The following is an 11265-nucleotide window of genomic DNA, read 5'->3' on the forward strand; positions in this document are numbered from 1 at the left end:
ATGTTGTGCAACATCTACAAAAGGGAGTTACTGCCGCAAAATCCAAGAAACATTGACAAACTAGTTATGGCAGGATTTGCGAAATGGTTCAAGAGCCATGTAAGCTTTTGAATTGCACTGTCAGTTTTTTTAATATATTGAGTACATAAGATGACCAGCTTGTCTATTTTCTAACCATAGGTTAAGAAGATGCGGGAGGATGGGCAGGTAGTTGATGATGCCCTTTACTCACTAGCAATGGGTCCTGATACTCGGGTAAGACATTATGAATCTTGCGTTGTTGGAGATGTGCGCTACAACACCCTTGCACGAGACGAAGGCAGGAAGACACAAAACAGTGCCATCATGAGCACGGATACGTATGACAAAGAGACAACTGAAATGTATGCTAACATAACAGATATTGTTCAGTTGCAGTATATCTCCAGTTTCGAGGATCATCGGTGTGTGGTTCTGTTGTGCTGTCGTTGGTATAACCTGTTTTCCAGGATCGCAAAACCCAGAGCTGATGATTATTTCAAATCCATCAATGTCAAGGCGGCGTACCAGACCAACGAGCCTTTTATTTTGGCAAATCAAGCAACACAGATATTTTTCTTGGAAGACACATTTGCACGTAGCGATGACTGGAGAGTAGTGCAAAGGTTTGAGCAGAGGAATTCGTTTAATGAAGTTGCACAACAAGATGATGCTTACACTGCTCCTGATGTACAAGATAACACAGATGTTCCTAATATCTTTGAGAACCATCACGTCAATGACGCCGGCGAAATGATTGCCTGTCGTGCTGTGGACATACAAGAGTTGATCAAGAAGAAGCCAATGTTCGAGGACGTTGAGGACGAATAAGAAGATGACACCATGGGGAATTACGATTCAGACTGATACACATGGAGAAGATGTTGACGCTGCTGCTATGGATGATGATTACATTGCTTTTGTCGTATTTGCCTGTCAGAAGACGTTTTTTTATCTACTATGTGAAATTGTGTTTGCTATGACAACTGAAACCTGATGAACATGTTGTTTAGTATTTTCCTGTGAGAACATCACTTGTTATGTATGCTGATTTGTGTTTGGTGATTGTATGACGACTATAACATGATGACATTGTTGTTTAGTTGTACTCATATTTGGCTGTGAAACTTGAATTTGATGACATAGTTTGCTGTTGAACTGCAATTTGCTCGACGTCTTCGAATGAGAACAAAGCTGACCCGACAGGTCCTCTGCTAATTTATTTATTTATTACCAAAAGGGCCTCTCCTATTTATTTATTTATGAGCAAAAGGGGATACCCCCTGATTTCCGTTAATAGAAATCTTTAGATGTTCACAACACTACGCCCAGCCTGCTACACAGGTTTCATTCATTACTAGTTTCAGCAAATTGCTCATGTCATAGCCACTGAATACATCACGAGTTCTACATACATTGCAAATAAAGAGACAATCATCCTACAGAGCACATCGATTTTGCCCATTATCTTCACAAGCTCTTTCATCTCCTCATTGCTGTCAAGGCCGTTCAGCAGCTGTTGCTTGGCCATGATCATAGGAACTGCATCTTTAACCTTCTGCTCTGCATCTTCCTCTTCTGTTGTTCCTTCAGTTACTTGTCCAACACCCCAACCTGCTGGTATTGGGATTCCTCGGCTAACCAAATAATCAGCGTAGTTGCAATCCCCCACATCAGCAACTTCCCAGAAATACAAATCACACGAATCTTCCCTTTTCTGCACGAATCAAATTGGAAGATCATCAACCAAACTATTAAAAAATCAGCAACTGAAAGCAGCAGAACAACACTTAAACATATTATTACCCCATGATTCGGGCATTTGTAGAAGACTTGGCCAGGGTTGAGGATTGTGGTTGAGACGTGATGGATGACTCTGTGTGATTTGCAGTAGTGGAACCACACCAACGGCAGCGGGTTGCGATGAGCAACCGGCTGCGGTGCGCATGCCGGCGGGGGTGTGATGAGACCCACAGGCGATGGTACGGGTGGGGACTTGGCGCATATTTGGTTGTTGCCTGCTGAAGAGCAGGTGGACGAGCAGCCAGCGGACATGGTTGCTGCGGCCAGAGCTTCTGATGCTAGGCAGAGTAAGTAGAGAAGAGGAGAAGCGAACGTTGGATATGTCAGTTTCATTACTTGCAGAGTGGCATAGCACCATATATAGTCATAGTCCAGGTTTGGATTCGAGCCAGTTATAGGAGCACGTCTCTCTTTTTTCTAAAACTCAGCAACGTCTCTTTACTGGTACACTAGCTTGTTCTGTACGCCTTCTCAAGTCTTTGATTCCTCCACCTGACATCTGGGACCCACCGGAAGGGTCTCTGTATTTTGCGAAAAAAAGTGCCCCCCGCTGACAGGTCGGACCCACCAGCTATCTTCGCATGCAAGGAAGTGCCTCCTTATTACGCACAAAAAAATGAATACTCCCCCTGCCAGCTGGAACCCAGCATCGTGGGAGGCTGACTTGTGGGCCTACCAAGTTGACGGAGACGGAGGGCTTTGTCAACATAGTAAGTATGAACGATTCTAGCTCTAGTTACCGTATGATGTTCATCCAAAGGCAGTAGTGCTTCTTCAACCTTTGGTCTTCTTGCTCCAGCCGCCCAAACCAGCGCCGGTCGTGCCACGTGCTCCTGCCTCCCATGGCCAGCTGTGATGCCGCGGGGGCCTCACCGCCCCCTACTACTCCCACCGCTCGCCAGGCCATCCCTCTACTCACCCACACCCCCTGTTATTCTGCGGTGACGGCAGCCTCACACCGCAGCCGAACCAGTGAACCCTCGTACTCCTCTCCGCCTGGGCATCCACTACCGCGTCTTCCCCGGCTCCACGCCGTCCCCTTCCTAGGCCTCGCCGTCGTCCACCGCCTTGGTGCTCTCGGCGCGGCGTGGTCAATGTGGTCAACGACCGACTTCTATCGGAAGAGTACTGTACGTGGAGAGGCTTATAGCTGGGTCCACGGCCACAGCCCAATCTTTTTGTGATTTGCCAAGTAAGTCGCTTTGTCAGGCCTGTTGGGCTGCAAATCTTTCAAGACGAGGAGAGCTTCATTCGGCTGGCCGATAAAATGGCCTATCAGTAATGAGAAATGGGCTGTACTTTTTTAAAACACATCAAACCGTCAATTAGTTTCAAATTTCCTTTTTTTTCATTTCAAGATTTTAAATTGCATTAATTTTTATGCGTGGAAAATTTGTTGGATTTTATATTAATATACATTTATTTTTAAAATCAGTTTGAATGTGACTCAAAATTTTGGGATTAAAAACAATTCGGACCGCACCGAAATATGCAAAATTTCGTATAATTTTTTAACCGTGGCCACAATATGGGCTGTAATGCTAACAAAAAGAATATGGGCTCCAAAAAAACCTTAAGAATTAGCAAATGGGCTGTAAATTATTAGAAATAATGGCAGATGGGCTGTATGTTGTTTTCCACAGATTTGAGGCTTTCCTAAATAAAAAGGTTGACGCACAAGCAGTGACTGTTGGATGTCCATCCAACGGCCGTCGTGCTTCTTCAATCTCTGCTCTTCCTGCTCCAGCCGGTCAAACAAGCGCCGGCGGGACTGCCTGCTCCCTCCTCCCCGCGGCCGGCTCTGCTGCCGCGCAGTCCTCACCGCCCCATCGTACTCCCATCGCTGGCCTAGCCATTCCTCTACTCACCCACACCTGCTGTTATTCTCCGGCGACGGCAGACGAACCAGTAAACCCTAGTACAGTCGTACTCCCCTCTGCGTGGGAAACAACTGCCGAGTCTTCCCTGCTTCCGTGTCGTTCCCTTCCTAGGCCTCGCCGTCGTCCACCGCCCTGGTGCTCTCGGCGCGGCCTGGTCAACGTGGTCAACGAGCGACATGCATCTGAAGTGGACTGTACGTGGAGAGGCCGACAGCTGGGTCCACGGCCGCACGCAAGGAAATGCCTCCTTATTACGCGCAAAATAATGATTCCTCCACCTGACATCAGGGACCCACCGAAAGGGCCCCTGTATTTCGCGAAAAAATCGTTACCGCCGCTGACAGCTCGGACCCACCAGCTATATCTTCGCACGCAAGGAAGTGCCTCCTTATTACGCACAAAAAAATGAATACTCCCCCTGTTAGCTGGGACCTAGTATAGTGGCAGGCTGACTTGTGGGCCTACTAAGTTGACGGGGACAGAGGGCTTTGTCAACTTTGTCAATATGCATGATTCTAGCTCCAGTGACCGTACGATGTCCATCCAACGGCCGTAGTGCTTCTTCAACCTCTGGTCTTCTTGCTCCAGCCGCCCAAACCAGCGCCGGTCGTGCCTCGTGCTCCTGCCTCCCGTGGCCGGCTGCGATGCAGCGGAGGCCTCACCGCCCCCTACTAGTCCCACCACTGGCCAGACCATCCCTTTGCTCACCCACACCCCCTGTTATTCTGCAGCAACGGCAGCCTCACACCGCAGCGAACCAGTGAACCCTCGTACTCCTCTACGCGTGGGCATCCGCTGTCGCATCTTCCCCGGCTCCGCGCCGTCCCCTTCCTAGGCCTCGTCGTCGTCCATCGCCCCGGTGCTCTCGGCGCGGCGTGGTCAACGTGGTCAAGGAACGGCTTCCATCGGACGTGGACTGTACGTGGAGAGGCTGACAGCTGGGTCCACGGCCGCAGCAAGGAAGTGCCTCCTTATTACGCGCAAAATAATTATTCCTCCACCTGACAGCGGGGACCCACCTGATGGGCCACTGTATTTCATGAAAAAAAGTTCCCCCCTGACTGCTGGGACCCACCAGCTACATCTTCGCACGCAAGGAAGTGCGTCCGGGCAAAAAAAAAACCGATTCGCCCCCCCCGACTGCTGGGACCCACCAGCTACATCTTCGCAGGCAAGGAAGTGCCTGACAGTCGGGACCCACCTGGTCGAAGCGTACGTAGCGTTGTCATTCTGGTCGCGAACGTGTACGTACATACTGGTCGATGTAGAGGCGCGCACGTGTCGTAGTAGAGGCGCGCACGTAGCATGTACATGTACGTACAGCGGCCAGTGTGCAAGAAAGAAAATACGGCCACTTACGTACATACGGGCAGGGTCTCGAATGCCTACTCGCGCATACGTACGGCCAGGGCTCGTGTACATGGCTGGGTCGGAACGGAGAAACATCATCATCATCGTGTTCGTGGGGAGCCAACCGGCTGGGTCGGAACGGAATGCGTCGTCGTGTTCATCGGGAGGGCTTGGACGGAACAACCGATGGACACGAGGCCTGGCGTACCGCAGAACGGAGGAAACGGCCTTGTGTTCGACCGGCCATGTTCGAAACGGGATCCTGTTCATCGGGAGGGGTCTGGCGTATCGCAAAACAGAGGAAACGGACCTCCTACGGTCGAAACGGGGGTCCTGTTGATCAGGAGGGGTGTGCGTATCGCAAAACGGAGGAAACAGACTTGTGTTGGAGCGCTACGATCGAAACGGGGGTCCTGTTCATCGGGAGGGGTGTGGCATACCGCAAAACGGGACTCCACGGGATACTGTTCATCTCTACCGTCGACCCCTCCAGCCTCCACGGGCTACTGTTCATCCACCGTCGACCTCCTCCAGCCTCCACCTGCGACTGTTCATCCACAGGCTCATGTTCATCCAGCCTCCACCGCGCGCTACTCCACCGGCTACTGTTCAACCAGCCCTCTCCACGGGCTCCTGTTCAACCACCCCTCCACGGGCTACTGTTCATCCTACCCTCCACCGTCTACGGTTCATCCTGCCCTCCACGGGGTGGTCCTGTTCATCCTGCCCTCCACGGGGTCCTGTTCATCCAGCCCCAACCGGCTCGAACGATCGGGGTCCTGTTCATCCACCCCCACCAGGAACTGTTCATCCAAACCCCCCAGCAACGCTCACTGTTCATCCAGAGGCAACGCCACGGGGTCCTGTTCATCCACCCCACCCGGGAACTGTTCATCCAAACCCCCCTGCAACGCTCACTGTTCATGCAGAGGCAGCATCGATCGGCTTCAGTTAGCAGCAGTAGCGAAGGAATCGCTCGATCGGGTTCAGTTAACAGCCATCGATCGATCGCTCGGGTTCAGTAACGCGTAGCCTGCAGTGCAATCACTCGGGTTCAGTTAGAGCCCAACGCCTCGCTCGGGTTCAGGTAGATCCCAACGCCTTGCACACACGTGCGTACGTACGAGAGAAACGCGCATCGCTCGGCCGCCGACCACCCACCGTAACCGGGGACTCCCCGATATTTTCCGCGCCCTCGCTTCTACCATGGTTTTTTCCGTCATGGATGGCCCAAAGAATGTCATGCAGCTGCGTCTCCGGCCCGCCCAGGACGAAAAGCTCATTTTCTGTCATGATTTTTTGTCATAGAAGTAGGACCCCACCACATCTATGATGATACCGGGTTTTGTCACAATTATCGTCATAGAAGTGTCATAAGTATGACAGAAAATATTTTCGTTCGGCCCAAAATGTCATGGATGTGTCTTTTTTTGTAGTGAGTGTGTGGGCTCATGAGAGTTTTGGGGGGGGGGGGGTCAATCAAAAAATGTAACATATGCAATGTGCGTGAAATAGAGTCCTAGATATATCATATATATATATATATATATAGAGGGGCGATCCACGAGAAGAGAGTGGAGGTATCATCGGCATGAGGTGTCCATAGAATCGAAGAGAGGGATGATGTGTGTGTGCGTGCGCGATCGATAAAGAGTGCCATCAAATTTGTGTGTGCCCACGTCAAAGATATAGAGTGGCTGGCCTACTGGAACGTGAGAGGGGACAGGTGCAGTTTGTCTCTGTGGCATGGATACCTACCTACAGCGCTAGAATATCGGTGTGTGGTGGGGGGGGGGGAGGGAGGCCGAATTAACTATAGAGGTACAATGGCTGGTATATGTGTGGAGGAGGAGAGAGGCCTACCTCATGTATTAAGGGAGATCGATCTACCTCATGTATTAAGGGAGATCGATCGGCATCCATGCATAGGAATAAGGTTGGGAGAGAGACAGAGCTAGATTGTTGGAGGGGGTGGTAGTGGAGTTGCTTCTAACAAATGATGGGATAGGCTTGCTAGACAATCGGAGGGCACGCCTACAATATCAATAAGAGAGGGATGACTGCCTGTGTGTGCACGTGCGTCTGAGAGACGGGTCAGGAGGCATGCACGAATGATGAGGGGGGACGATATGGCTGTGGTAAGCAGACGTAACTACATAGGAAGATCAATCGTCCTTTGTCAGAGAAAGGAGAGACATAACTTGTGAGGTACGTCGATCAATGGGGGGGGGAATAGTTAAAGTCGACATAGGTATATGTTGGGAGATCGATCGGTATACATGCATGTGTGTGTTAGAAGCAAATGAGGCACGGGGAGAAGGATAGAGAGAGAGGGATGCATCTAGGAGGTGGTGCGAGAGTCATACTATATCGAGGGGGAAGGAGTGTGCGAGTACGAGATCAATGAAAAGAGTGGTGGGAGTGAGGCATGGATGGTGATAAGAGAAGAGGGGAAGCTTGTGTTTGTGCTAGGCACACCTGGCTAGAGAGGCATATCGATCGATGTGTGCCGTAAAGAAGGAGCTGGGGGGCCTACACACACCATGGGTGAACGACCTAAAGTGAAAAGACGAATTTGCGCGATGGAGCTAGAGAATGCTGAGGGAGGGTGAGAGGGATGCGGGCGTGTGCATGCACGAGAGAAAGTTAGCGCTAGCTACAAAGATAAGAGGATTGTGTGAGTGTAAAAGACGAATAGAGATCATACTTCATTATAAAAAGCGAATTCAGATATTTGAAGACTTTATCATAGTGTTTTAAACCGACGCATGTGTGAATATATATAACGGTGATACACATGGTGTGGTTATGAACATGTTATACTACATATAATATATTTTATCTCTACTCTTATAAAAAACAGAGTTGTTGATGATGGTGTGCCTGCCATCGTGCAATATAGGCCGTCCGGTTTATATCTGACGGATAGGAAGGAAACTATGGAAATTTTGAAAAAAGATACCCACACCCCTCTCCATATTTGCAAAATAATCCTCCCCTTGATCATGTTGATGTTTTGTGGAACGCATGGGCATCTTGCTAGTACTACGTATAATATATAGAACATTGATCATAATTTGGGCTAATGTGTGGCTTTTGCAACTCAGGTCTAAATACTTGTCATAATGTAGGGGGCGGGGCACTATACTATGTGTGATAAACACGGTGTATGTATGGAACATGGTTTAGATTATGAATATATAGTTAGTACATCAAATGTACTATTATTTGGAATCAACATCAAGTGTATTCAAAAAATAGAATTCGAGTTCATGTAGTACACATAGTTCATATCTATCTCTATAGTAATCATGTGGTGTGTTATTAAGGTAATACACGAATGATGGTTGAAGTTGGCAACAATCATGATTGTAGATTCTTATTGAAATAGAGAAACGAATTCAAATTCAGTTCAAATTGCAGTGGTAGTATAGACATTTGGAATGCACTAAAATGTTAGTATGAGTAGGTTACATGCATTATACAGCAAGCGAAAAAAATTAATTGGACATAACATGGATTCATACTCCCTCCTTCCATCTATATAGGGCGTAATGCGTTTTTTAAGACCGCCTTTGACTATTGACAAGATTAATAGTACATGACATGCACAATGTGAAAATTATATCATTGAAAGAACCTTCCACAGACGAATTTAACGGTGTGCTTTGTGTAAGTTGCATGTCATATATTATTGCTCTAATATTTGGTCAAAGTTAGCATCGAAAAATGCATTAGACCCTATATAGATGGAAGGAGGGAGTAGCTTTGAATAGCATTTTTATAGTAAAACGGGGCAAGACTCTCTCTTTGTGTGGCGTGAATAGTTTTATTTTTTTCATTTTCTTTTTGGTTGAGGGAAGTGCGAATTGATTTGGTACGTACAAGTACAATATTACACGTTAGGCTTGTCCCTAAAATTCAACCCGCGCCTTGTTATATCCCGAAAATTCAGATATCGTGCTCCCAAAACTGGCGCCTTCACAACCCGCGGCTTGCTATCCCGAAATTACAACGCGCGTGAAAACTCCCTCCAGCTGCCAAATCCCGACACGCGAAATCCCCCTTCTAACCCTGAGCCGAAAGGGCCGCTAGTTCAAATCGGTGGGGGGTACTTTTGTAACAGACCCTACATTTTGGACAAGAGCGTCCCTAAGTCATGGTTCACCCCCTCCCATCGCCTCCTTTTTGCCATTCGAAATCCCAGGCCGCCATAACCTCTCCGCTCCAGCCGCGAAACCCCACCCTCCTCCGTCTGCCACCTCACCGCCGCCCAGCCGGAGCCTCTTCCCCGACGACGTCGTCCACCACAATAGCTCGACGTCCCTCGTCCACCTCCCCGGATGAGGATCCGTCGTCCATCTTGTCGTCTCGCCAGTTCAGCCGCCCTATCCACCACCTCCAAGGAGCTGCTCCGACGATCGCCTCGTCTATCGTGGCTGCTCCATCCCCACAGCGTCGCCTTAACCTACTCCGCCGGAACCGCAACATCCTCACCGACTCCTCGGACGAAGCCGAGGCCTACTCGGCGCCACCAAAGAGGTTGTACACTCATCACATCGCACCTTCTCCTTAACTCGACCTCCCGGCGCCGACGGTGCTCCAGCCCGCACCCCCATGGAGCGGCTACCTTGAAGCCGGCGCCGTGGGCGGCATCTCCACGGCGGCTCTCACCCAGTGCGAGGCCCCTTCGGCGGCGGCTTCCATACCAGCCGGATCTGCTGCTGCTGCTCTGGCTCTCGCTCACGCTGCTGCTGCTCGGGCAATCGCTCGATCGCTCGCTCGCCTAGCTGCTGTTGCTCCGGCTCTCGCTCGCTCGCGCTGCTGCTGCTGCTCTCCCCCTCGCTCGTGCTGCTGCTCTACTCCGATTTAGCTACACTTCAGTCGACTGAATCGCCTTTTGGGTCAGTCGATTTTCAGGGGGTGGGCGGGGGGGCTCGCCGGAGTTAAGGAAGAACCACCCGTAGCGGGGACGGGGGCTCACCGGAGAGGTACCCCACCATCTATGTTAGGGTTCAGGGTGGGGGCGGGGGGCCTAGAGGGCTGGCTGGGGCGGCGGCGGACCGGTGGTGGGGAGTTGTTTCGGGGCAGCGAGGCGGCGCTGGGACCAGCGGTTCGGCCAGTGGTGGCTGGCGGCTCAGGGGGGTGCAGGTTGAAGATGAACTGCAAGCCCTCCCTAAACTACATGTCAAGTGCCTCTCTGCTACCATTGCGTTCAGTTTCGACAGTAACATTCAGATTCCACAGTAAATTTCAGTTTCGACAGTTAAGTTCAGAGTCAACAGTTTTTACCTCATCTGTTGTAGTCAGGTGGTTTTTGGTGATGTAAATTTTACATCTATTTTACATCATCTATTGGAGATGCTATTAGAATCCCACTTGAGATTGACGATGTCTGTCTTGTGCTGCTTCAGCCTTGACGTCTTACAGCTCACCGGAGCTGCTCCAACGACAGAACGATCCATCACAATAGAGCAGTGCCCTGGACGCCGTCTACAGATTCCTCAGATCTTCCTCCACACCTCCGACAGCCACCTCTGCCTCAACTACTTCAGCGACCAACCCAATGATGCTGAGGTCGACACGGCTACGGCAAAGAGGTTGTACACTTGTTGCATCACTTATTACTATACATTCATGTCGATCCATTAGGGCTATTTTGGTTCAACGGAAAAACATAGCAATAGGGAATTTTCCAATGGCACTCTACTATTCAATTATTCATGCATTTTGCTGAAAGGAATGAAGCAAAACATCCACCTGGACCTACTTTTCAAAATCCTATGCATGAAAACAAGACCAAGTGCATTAGTGGCAGAATAGCATTCTAACTGTACACGCTTTCATATGGTTTCACTTTATTTTGGCCATGTTTCTTTGCATTCCTCTTCTCTTCCAATTCCTGTAAACCAAACACCCAAGTTGACAGAAATCCTGTGTTTACAAATGCTCTGTTCACCATGTGCATTCCTATCCTATTCCGGTGTTTTTCCTATCCCTGCGTTTTTAGAATTATGCATGCCAAATGAGCCCTTACAGAATTACTTCAGTTACAGGTAGGTGTCAAAGGGAACTTTGTGTGGTTTGTCCTGCTCCTGCCGTGACTCCACCGACAGAAACATCCACCAAACCAGACATCACGACTCCTGACTGTCTTTCGCCGCCTCTGATCTCCTTCCCTGTCGCCGGCACCCACCGCAATGGCATCACCATC

This window comes from Aegilops tauschii, chromosome 6 (genome assembly GCF_002575655.3).
Source record: "Aegilops tauschii subsp. strangulata cultivar AL8/78 chromosome 6, Aet v6.0, whole genome shotgun sequence".
Taxonomy (NCBI): domain Eukaryota; kingdom Viridiplantae; phylum Streptophyta; class Magnoliopsida; order Poales; family Poaceae; genus Aegilops; species Aegilops tauschii.